The sequence below is a fragment of the Bombus terrestris genome, chromosome 13 (genome assembly GCF_910591885.1).
Source record: "Bombus terrestris chromosome 13, iyBomTerr1.2, whole genome shotgun sequence".
Taxonomy (NCBI): Eukaryota; Metazoa; Arthropoda; class Insecta; order Hymenoptera; family Apidae; genus Bombus; species Bombus terrestris.
Window position 1 is genome coordinate 4180181 of NC_063281.1, and position 12049 is coordinate 4192229.

Below are 12049 nucleotides of genomic sequence, written 5' to 3' on the forward strand. Positions count from 1 at the left end.
TGGACTTCGTTGGACACCGTTGGACACCGTGGGACACCGTTGGACATCGTGGGACACCGTTGGACGACGTTGGACATCGTTGGACATCGTTGGACACCGTTGGACGACGTTGGACACCGTTGGACATCGTTGGACATCGTGGGACATCGTTGGACATCGTTGGACATCGTTGGACGACGTTGGACACCGTGGGACACCGTTGGACGACGTTGGACATCGTTGGACACCGTTGGACATCGGTGGACATCGTGGGACACCGTTGGACACCGTTGGACACCGTTGGACATCGTGGGACACCGTTGGACATCGTTGGACACCGTGGGACAACGCGGGACAACGTGGGACAACGTGGGACAACGTGGGACAACGTGGGACACCGTTGGACGACGTTGGACACCGTTGGACATCGTTGGACATCGTGGGACATCGTTGGACATCGTTGGACATCGTTGGACACCGTTGGACACCGTTGGACACCGTGGGACACCGTTGGACATCGTGGGACACCGTTGGACGACGTTGGACATCGTTGGACATCGTTGGACACCGTTGGACGACGTTGGACACCGTTGGACATCGTTGGACATCGTGGGACAACGTGGGACAATGTGGGACAACGTGGGACAACGTGGGACACCGTTGGACACCGTTGGACATCGTTGGACACCGTTGGACATCGTTGGAAATCGTGGGACACCGTTGGACATCGTGGGACACCGTTGGACATCGTTGGACACCGTTGGACACCGTTGGACATCGTTGGACATCGTGGGACACCGTTGGACATCGTTGGACGACGTTGGACACCGTTGGACATCGTGGGACATCGTTGGACATCGTGGGACACCGTTGGACATCGTGGGACACCGTTGGACACCGTTGGACATCGTTGGACACCGTTGGACATCGTTGGACACCGTTGGACATCGTTGGACGACGTTGGACACCGCTGGACATCGTTGGACACCGTTGGACATCGTTGGACACCGTTGGAAACCGTTGGACACCGTTGGACGCCGTTGGACACCGTTGGACACCGTTGGACACCGTTGGACACCGTTGGACATCGGTGGACATCGTGGGACACCGTTGGACACCGTTGGACATCGTGGGACGACGTTGGACATCGTGGGACACCGTTGGACAACGTGGGACAACGTGGGACAACGTGGGACAACGTGGGACAACGTGGGACACCGTTGGACACCGTGGGACACCGTTGGACACCGTTGGACATCGTTGGACACCGTGGGACAACGTGGGACAACGTGGGACAACGTGGGACAACGTGGGACAACGTGGGACATCGTGGGACAACGTGGGACAACGTGGGACAACGTGGGACAACGTGGGACACCGTTGGACACCGTGGGACACCGTTGGACACCGTTGGACATCGTTGGACACCGTTGGACGACGTTGGACACCGTTGGACATCGTTGGACACCGTTGGACACCGTGGGACATCGTTGGACATCGTTGGACAACGTGGGACAACGTGGGACAACGTGGGACAACGTGGGACAACGTGGGACAACGTGGGACACCGTGGGACAACGTGGGACAACGTGGGACACCGTTGGACATCGTTGGACATCGTTGGACATCGTGGGACACCGTTGGACACCGTTGGACATCGTGGGACACCGTTGGACGACGTTGGACATCGTTGGACATCGTTGGACACCGTTGGACACCGTTGGACATCGTTGGACATCGTGGGACATCGTTGGACATCGTGGGACACCGTTGGACGACGTTGGACATCGGTGGACATCGTGGGACACCGTTGGACATCGTTGGACACCGTTGGACATCGTGGGACACCGTTGGACATCGTTGGACATCGTTGGACATCGTGGGACACCGTTGGACATCATTGGACATCGTTGGACACCGTTGGACACCGTTGGACACCGTTGGACACCGTGGGACACCGTGGGACATCGTGGGACACCGTTGGACGACGTTGGACATCGTTGGACACCGTTGGACACCGTTGGACACCGTGGGACACCGTTGGACGACGTTGGACACCGTTGGACACCGTGGGACAACGTGGGACAACGTGGGACAACGTGGGACAACGTAGGACAACGTGGGACAACGTGGGACACCGTTGGACATCGTTGGACAACGTGGGACATCGTGGGACAACGTGGGACAACGTGGGACAACGTGGGACAACGTGGGACACCGTTGGACACCGTGGGACACCGTTGGACACCGTTGGACATCGTTGGACACCGTTGGACGACGTTGGACACGGTTGGACATCGTTGGACACCGTTGGACACCGTGGGACAACGTGGGACAACGTGGGACAACGTGGGACAACGTGGGACAACGTGGGACAACGTGGGACAACGTGGGACACCGTTGGACACCGTGGGACACAGTTGGACACCGTTGGACACCGTTGGACACCGTTGGACACCGTTGGAAACCGTTGGACATCGTTGGACAACGTGGGACAACGTGGGACACCGTTGGACACCGTGGGACAACGTGGGACAACGTGGGACAACGTGGGACAACGTGGGACAACGTGGGACACCGTTGGACACCGTTGGACACCGTTGGACACCGTGGGACACCGTTGGACACCGTTGGACATCGTTGGACACCGTTGGACGACGTTGGACACCGTTGGACATCGTTGGACACCGTTGGACACCGTGGGACAACGTGGGACAACGTGGGACAACGTGGGACAACGTGGGACAACGTGGGACAACGTGGGACAACGTGGGACACCGTTGGACACCGTGGGACACAGTTGGACATCGTTGGACACCGTTGGACACCGTTGGACGACGTTGGACACCGTTGGACGACGTTGGACATCGTTGGACATCGTTGGACACCGTTGGACGACGTTGGACATCGTTGGACATCGTTGGACACCGTTGGACATCGTTGGACATCGTTGGACATTGTTGGACATCGTGGGACACCGTTGGACATCGTTGGACATCGTTGGACACCGTTGGACACCGTTGGACACCGTTGGACACCGTTGGACATCGGTGGACATCGTGGGACACCGTTGGACACCGTTGGACACCGTTGGACATCGTGGGACACCGTTGGACGACGTTGGACATCCGTGGACATCGTGGGACACCGTTGGACACCGTTGGACACCGTTGGACACCGTGGGACACCGTTGGACATCGTGGGACACCGTTGGACACCGTTGGACACCGTTGGACATCGGTGGACACCGTTGGACGACGTTGGACACCGTTGGACATCGTTGGACATCGTGGGACATCGTTGGACATCGTTGGACATTGTTGGACATCGTTGGACAACGTTGCACATCGTTGGACACCGTTGGAAACCGTTGGACATCGTTGGACAACGTGGGACAACGTGGGACACCGTTGGACACCGTGGGACAACGTGGGACAACGTGGGACAACGTGGGACAACGTGGGACAACGTGGGACAACGTGGGACACCGTTGGACACCGTGGGACACCGTTGGACACCGTTGGACATCGTTGGACACCGTGGGACAACGTGGGACAACGTGGGACAACGTGGGACAACGTGGGACACCGTGGGACAACGTGGGACAACGTGGGACACCGTTGGACATCGTTGGACATCGTTGGACATCGTGGGACACCGTTGGACACCGTTGGACATCGTGGGACACCGTTGGACGACGTTGGACATCGTTGGACATCGTTGGACACCGTTGGACACCGTTGGACACCGTTGGACACCGTTGGACTTCGGTGGACATCGTGGGACACCGTTGGACACCGTTGGACACCGCTGGACATCGTTGGACATCGTTGGACATCGTGGGACACCGTTGGACGACGTTGGACATCGTTGGACATCGTTGGACACCGTTGGACACCGTTGGACATCGTTGGACATCGTTGGACATCGTTGGACATCGTTGGACACCGTTGGACATCGTTGGACACCGTTGGAAACCGTTGGACACCGTTGGACACCGTTGGACACCGTGGGACAACGTGGGACAAAGTGGGACAACGTGGGACAACGTGGGACAATGTGGGACAACGTGGGACAACGTGGGACACCGTTGGACATCGTTGGACAACGTGGGACAACGTGGGACAACGTGGGACAACGTGGGACACCGTTGGACACCGTGGGACACCGTTGGACATCGTTGGACGACGTTGGACATCGTTGGACATCGTTGGACACCGTTGGACGACGTTGGACATCGTTGGACACCGTTGGACACCGTTGGACACCGTTGGACGACGTTGGACTTCGTTGGACACCGTTGGACACCGTGGGACACCGTTGGACATCGTGGGACACCGTTGGACGACGTTGGACATCGTTGGACATCGTTGGACACCGTTGGACGACGTTGGACACCGTTGGACATCGTTGGACATCGTGGGACATCGTTGGACATCGTTGGACATCGTTGGACATCGTTGGACACCGTTGGACATCGTTGGACACCGTTGGAAACCCTTGGACACCGTTGGACACCGTGGGACAACGTGGGACAACGTGGGACAACGTGGGACAACGTGGGACACCGTTGGACATCGTTGGACACCGTTGGACATCGTTGGACATCGTTGGACACCGTTGGACATCGTTGGACACCGTTGGACACCGTTGGACGCCGTTGCACACCGTTGGACACCGTTGGACACCGTTGGACACCGTTGGACATCGGTGGACATCGTGGGACACCGTTGGACACCGTTGGACATCGTGGGACGACGTTGGACATCGTGGGACATCGTTGGACATCGTTGGACACCGTTGGACATCGTTGGACGTCGTTGGACACCGTTGGACATCGTTGGACATCGTTGGACACCGTTGGACACCGTTGGACATCGTTGGACACCGTTGGACACCGTTGGACACCGTTGGACACCGTTGGACACCGTGGGACACCGTTGGACACCGTTGGACATCGTTGGACACCGTTGGACACCGTTGGACATCGTGGGACACCGTTGGACAACGTGGGACAACGTGGGACAACGTGGGACAACGTGGGACAACGTGGGACACCGTTGGACACCGTGGGACACCGTTGGACACCGTGGGACACCGTTGGACACCGTTGGACATCGTTGGACACCGTGGGACAACGTGGGACAACGTGGGACAACGTGGGACAACGTGGGACATCGTGGGACAACGTGGGACAACGTGGGACAACGTGGGACATCGTTGGACATCGTTGGACACCGTTGGACATCGTTGGACGTCGTTGGACACCGTTGGACACCGTTGGACATCGTTGGACATCGTTGGACACCGTTGGACATCGTTGGACACCGTTGGACACCGTTGGACGCCGTTGGACACCGTTGGACACCGTTGGACACCGTTGGACACCGTTGGACATCGGTGGACATCGTGGGACACCGTTGGACACCGTTGGACATCGTGGGACGACGTTGGACATCGTGGGACATCGTTGGACATCGTTGGACACCGTTGGACATCGTTGGACGTCGTTGGACACCGTTGGACATCGTTGGACATCGTTGGACACCGTTGGACACCGTTGGACATCGTTGGACACCGTTGGACACCGTTGGACACCGTTGGACACCGTTGGACACCGTGGGACACCGTTGGACACCGTTGGACATCGTTGGACACCGTTGGACACCGTTGGACATCGTGGGACACCGTTGGACAACGTGGGACAACGTGGGACAACGTGGGACAACGTGGGACAACGTGGGACACCGTTGGACACCGTGGGACACCGTTGGACACCGTGGGACACCGTTGGACACCGTTGGACATCGTTGGACACCGTGGGACAACGTGGGACAACGTGGGACAACGTGGGACAACGTGGGACAACGTGGGACATCGTGGGACACCGTTGGACGACGTTGGACACCGTTGGACATCGGTGGACATCGTGGGACACCGTTGGACACCGTTGGACATCGTGGGACGACGTTGGACATCGTGGGACATCGTTGGACATCGTTGGACACCGTTGGACATCGTTGGACGTCGTTGGACACCGTTGGACATCGTTGGACACCGTTGGACATCGGTGGACATCGTGGGACACCGTTGGACACCGTTGGACATCGTGGGACGACGTTGGACATCGTGGGACATCGTTGGACATCGTTGGACACCGTTGGACATCGTTGGACATCGTTGGACACCGTTGGACATCGTTGGACATCGTTGGACACCGTTGGACACCGTTGGACATCGTTGGACACCGTTGGACACCGTTGGACACCGTTGGACACCGTTGGACACCGTGGGACACCGTTGGACACCGTTGGACATCGTTGGACACCGTTGGACACCGTTGGACATCGTGGGACACCGTTGGACAACGTGGGACAACGTGGGACAACGTGGGACAACGTGGGACAACGTGGGACACCGTTGGACACCGTGGGACACCGTTGGACACCGTGGGACACCGTTGGACACCGTTGGACATCGTTGGACACCGTGGGACAACGTGGGACAACGTGGGACAACGTGGGACAACGTGGGACAACGTGGGACATCGTGGGACACCGTTGGACGACGTTGGACACCGTTGGACATCGGTGGACATCGTGGGACACCGTTGGACACCGTTGGACATCGTGGGACGACGTTGGACATCGTGGGACATCGTTGGACATCGTTGGACACCGTTGGACATCGTTGGACGTCGTTGGACACCGTTGGACATCGTTGGACATCGTTGGACACCGTTGGACACCGTTGGACATCGTTGGACACCGTTGGACACCGTTGGACACCGTTGGACACCGTTGGACACCGTGGGACACCGTTGGACACCGTTGGACATCGTTGGACATCGTTGGACATCGTTGGACATCGTTGGACACCGTTGGACATCGTTGGACACCGTTGGAAACCGTTGGACACCGTTGGACACCGTTGGACACCGTGGGACAACGTGGGACAAAGTGGGACAACGTGGGACAACGTGGGACAATGTGGGACAACGTGGGACAACGTGGGACACCGTTGGACATCGTTGGACAACGTGGGACAACGTGGGACAACGTGGGACAACGTGGGACAACGTGGGACAACGTGGGACAACGTGGGACACCGTTGGACATCGTTGGACAACGTGGGACAACGTGGGACAACGTGGGACACCGTTCGACATCGTTGGACAACGTGGGACAACGTGGGACAACGTGGGACAACGTGGGACAACGTGGGACAACGTGGGACACCGTTGGACACCGTGGGACACCGTTGGACACCGTTGGACATCGTTGGACACCGTTGGACACCGTTGGACACCGTTGGACATCGTTGGTCACCGTGGCACAACGTGGGACAACGTGGGACAACGTGGGACACCGTTGGACACCGTGGGACACCGTTGGACACCGTTGGACATCGTTGGTCACCGTGGGACAACGTGGGACAACGTGGGACAACGTGGGACACCGTTGGACATCGTTGGACACCGTTGGACATCGTTGGACAACGTGGGACACCGTTGGACATCGTTGGACACCGTTGGACGACGTTGGACATTGTTGGACATCGTTGGACACCGTTGGACACCGTTGGACATCGTTGGACATCGTTGGACATCGTTGGACATCGTTGGACACCGTTGGACATCGTTGGACACCCTTGGACTCCGTTGGACACCGTTGGACATCGTTGGACATCGTTGGACACCGTTGGACACCGTTGGACATCTTTGGACATCGTGGGACACCGTTGGACATCGTGGGATACCGTTGGACATCGTTGGACACCGTTGGACATCGTTGGTCACCGTGGGACAACGTGGGACAACGTGGGACAACGTGGGACACCGTTGGACATCGTTGGACACCGTTGGACATCGTTGGACAACGTGGGACACCGTTGGACATCGTTGGACACCGTTGGACGACGTTGGACATTGTTGGACATCGTTGGACACCGTTGGACACCGTTGGACATCGTTGGACATCGTTGGACATCGTTGGACATCGTTGGACACCGTTGGACATCGTTGGACACCCTTGGACACCGTTGGACACCGTTGGACACCGTGGGACAACGTGGGACAACGTGGGACAACGTGGGACAACGTGGGACAACGTGGGACACCGTTGGACACCGTTGGACACCGTTGGACACCGTGGGACACCGTGGGACATCGTGGGACACCGTTGGACGACGTTGGACATCGTTGGACATCGTTGGACACCGTTGGACGACGTTGGACACCGTTGGACATCGTTGGACATCGTGGGACATCGTTGGACATCGTTGGACATCGTTGGACATCGTTGGACACCGTTGGACATCGTTGGACACCGTTGGAAACCGTTGGACACCGTTGGACACCGTGGGACACCGTGGGACATCGTGGGACACCGTTGGACGACGTTGGACATCGTTGGACATCGTTGGACACCGTTGGACGACGTTGGACACCGTTGGACATCGTTGGACATCGTGGGACATCGTTGGACATCGTTGGACATCGTTGGACATCGTTGGACATCGTTGGACATCGTTGGACACCGTTGGACATCGTTGGACACCGTTGGAAACCGTTGGACACCGTTGGACACCGTGGGACACCGTGGGACATCGTGGGACACCGTTGGACGACGTTGGACATCGTTGGACATCGTTGGACACCGTTGGACGACGTTGGACACCGTTGGACATCGTTGGACATCGTGGGACATCGTTGGACATCGTTGGACATCGTTGGACATCGTTGGACACCGTTGGACATCGTTGGACACCGTTGGAAACCGTTGGACACCGTTGGACACCGTTGGACACCGTTGGACACCGTGGGACAACGTGGGACAACGTGGGACAACGTGGGACAACGTGGGACAACGTGGGACAACGTGGGACACCGTTGGACACCGTTGGACACCGTTGGACACCGTGGGACACCGTGGGACATCGTGGGACACCGTTGGACGACGTTGGACATCGTTGGACATCGTTGGACACCGTTGGACGACGTTGGACACCGTTGGACATCGTTGGACATCGTGGGACATCGTTGGACATCGTTGGACATCGTTGGACATCGTTGGACACCGTTGGACATCGTTGGTCACCGTGGGACAACGTGGGACAACGTGGGACAACGTGGGACACCGTTGGACACCGTTGGACACCGTTGGACACCGTGGGACAACGTGGGACAACGTGGGACAACGTGGGACAACGTGGGACAACGTGGGACACCGTTGGACACCGTTGGACACCGTTGGACACCGTGGGACACCGTGGGACATCGTGGGACACCGTTGGACGACGTTGGACATCGTTGGACATCGTTGGACACCGTTGGACGACGTTGGACACCGTTGGACATCGTTGGACATCGTGGGACATCGTTGGACATCGTTGGACATCGTTGGACATCGTTGGACACCGTTGGACATCGTTGGACACCGTTGGAAACCGTTGGACACCGTTGGACACCGTGGGACACCGTGGGACATCGTGGGACACCGTTGGACGACGTTGGACATCGTTGGACATCGTTGGACACCGTTGGACGACGTTGGACACCGTTGGACATCGTTGGACATCGTGGGACATCGTTGGACATCGTTGGACATCGTTGGACATCGTTGGACACCGTTGGACATCGTTGGACACCGTTGGAAACCGTTGGACACCGTTGGACACCGTTGGACACCGTGGGACAACGTGGGACAACGTGGGACAACGTGGGACAACGTGGGACAAAGTGGGACAACGTGGGACAACGTGGGACAACGTGGGACAACGTGGGACAACGTGGGACACCGTTGGACATCGTTGGACAACGTGGGACAACGTGGGACAACGTGGGACAACGTGGGACAACGTGGGACAACGTGGGACACCGTTGGACACCGTGGGACACCGTTGGACACCGTTGGACATCGTTGGACACCGTGGGACAACGTGGGACAACGTTGTTATACGTGATATGGATACGTGATAGGAGCCTGGATCGTGTACACATCACGGGTCTAGCTCGACTCAGCAGTCTGTTGGCTATCTTTGGTGATTTCCCTGGAGTCTTCACTGTGACAGGTCAATTGGCTAATGAGATTTCTGCATTGCGATCTGAACTGACAATCTGGGACCTGCAGCTGATTTTGAGGTCCAAATTGCAATACTGCGTTTCATAGTTGATGTTGCGATTGAGACCGACGGAAGTCTTGGTTTTTCACGGAGAGAGATGTTTGTGAGGCTGTTATGCTTAAATTTTCTTCTAATCAGTACGCGCATACCTCAGTTCAACCTCCAATGAAGTTTATTGACAGACCCGAAAAAATTAATGAGTTCTAACCACAGGTGCTACGAATGCTAATCCTCTAAATCCAACCATTCGTTCAGCAACACGTATGTTTCTATATTCGACAAAATTACCTTCACACGCTTCAGGGTAACTTAGTACATTTTTTATCCTTAATATTGAAACAGCTTCTTCTGTATGCAGTGAACTGTTGAAACGCGACAAAATTTCTGTATCTGATGCAATGGAATAATTTTAGTCATACTTTGATTTTCAAAAGCAGAAAATTTTGTGTACTTCAATTATTCATCAAATGCATCCATACTGCTAGATCAGTTCTTTAAAATATAAATTTTTGTCTGACCACTTTGAAACAATTAATGGATTTCATTGCTATTAAAACCATAAACATCTCTCGGAATAATAATAATTTAGAACCCGTCGGTTGGCCCTTTCTCCAAGCTCTCCTTCAGAAAAATTGTAGTCCACCAGAATATATTGTTACTATATGCATGAATGAAATTATAACTCCATCTATATCCAGAAGATCAAAAATTCTAAAAGAATATCTTGAATTGATAGTAGGCGGTCATCAAACAGTGACAAAACTTTATACAAAATACAAATTAGAGCAGATTTTTGTTGACCAAGAATAAGCGAATATTATAAATTTTATCCAGACATATCCCAGTTGTCAAAGAAATAAGACTGCCTCTGTCGAGACCAAACAATGTATGAGAATTACGAGCACTCACAAAACAACTTCCAAATAGATATTGTACATTCCTTGCCTATCTCAAGACGTAGAAATAAATATTTTTTAATCGTTCAGGACCATTTTGCCTGTAAAATATTTACATGGGACTCTATTAGCCTCGGTAGACTCGGTTCCTGTTGCAACTGCGTTTCATAACTAAGTTTGGTTGCCCCGTGCAATTCATACGGATTAAAATATTCAAAACTCAAAGCATAACGTCTACCGTCTTTCATCTGTAACTTGCAAATTGAGTTTTTGTTAATTATTCAAGATATTATTGCACTGCGACAGACTAGGATAAGATTAGAAATTTTCTTGTACAACACATCCGTACAGAAAGCCACAGGTTTCAGTCCACATGAATGAGTCATCGATGTAAAGGCCAATATTTCTTCAGAATTTTCTAAGAAAAAGGTGCTATGCATTTTCATGGGTTATGTATACGAGTTGTTCAACAGTATTGTCTGCATACAAACTTTTACAGCGCGGAATGTATAGAGTGTTTGGCTACAGGTGTCAGAAAATTTAAGGGGCGATTCTTGAAACCGAAATAAGACGAAAATCAAGAATAAAAATAATTGCGTTTTCGGGTTTGTTTTTTAATTATTGGCAATTAAAAATGAGCCTGTGCACGAGCAAACCTTCTTACACGAACGAAAGTAAGTTAGCCTAAGCAGCAGGGTGCGCAGGGATCCTCAAATCGAACGGTACATGGGCAGCAGCTTATTTCGTACAAGTTGTAGAGAAGAAGAATATGACATTTGAGGACATAAACCATTCTGCGCGAGGTTTTAAAAGAAAAATCGTAGATTAACCATTTTATCTGCTCAGTCATTAAAATCCATAACAGCATATCGAAGACAGCCTCATGGGATTTTCGAGTAGAGAGCATTAATGTTTCCTCTAATCCTTTGCCTCCGTAAATAATAAATAAATGATACAACATATGAACAGTGGTTATACAAATTTCACACACGCACCGCGATCGTTCCGTTCGCGGGTTTTCCACAAAAAAAATCACACACACACTAAGTATC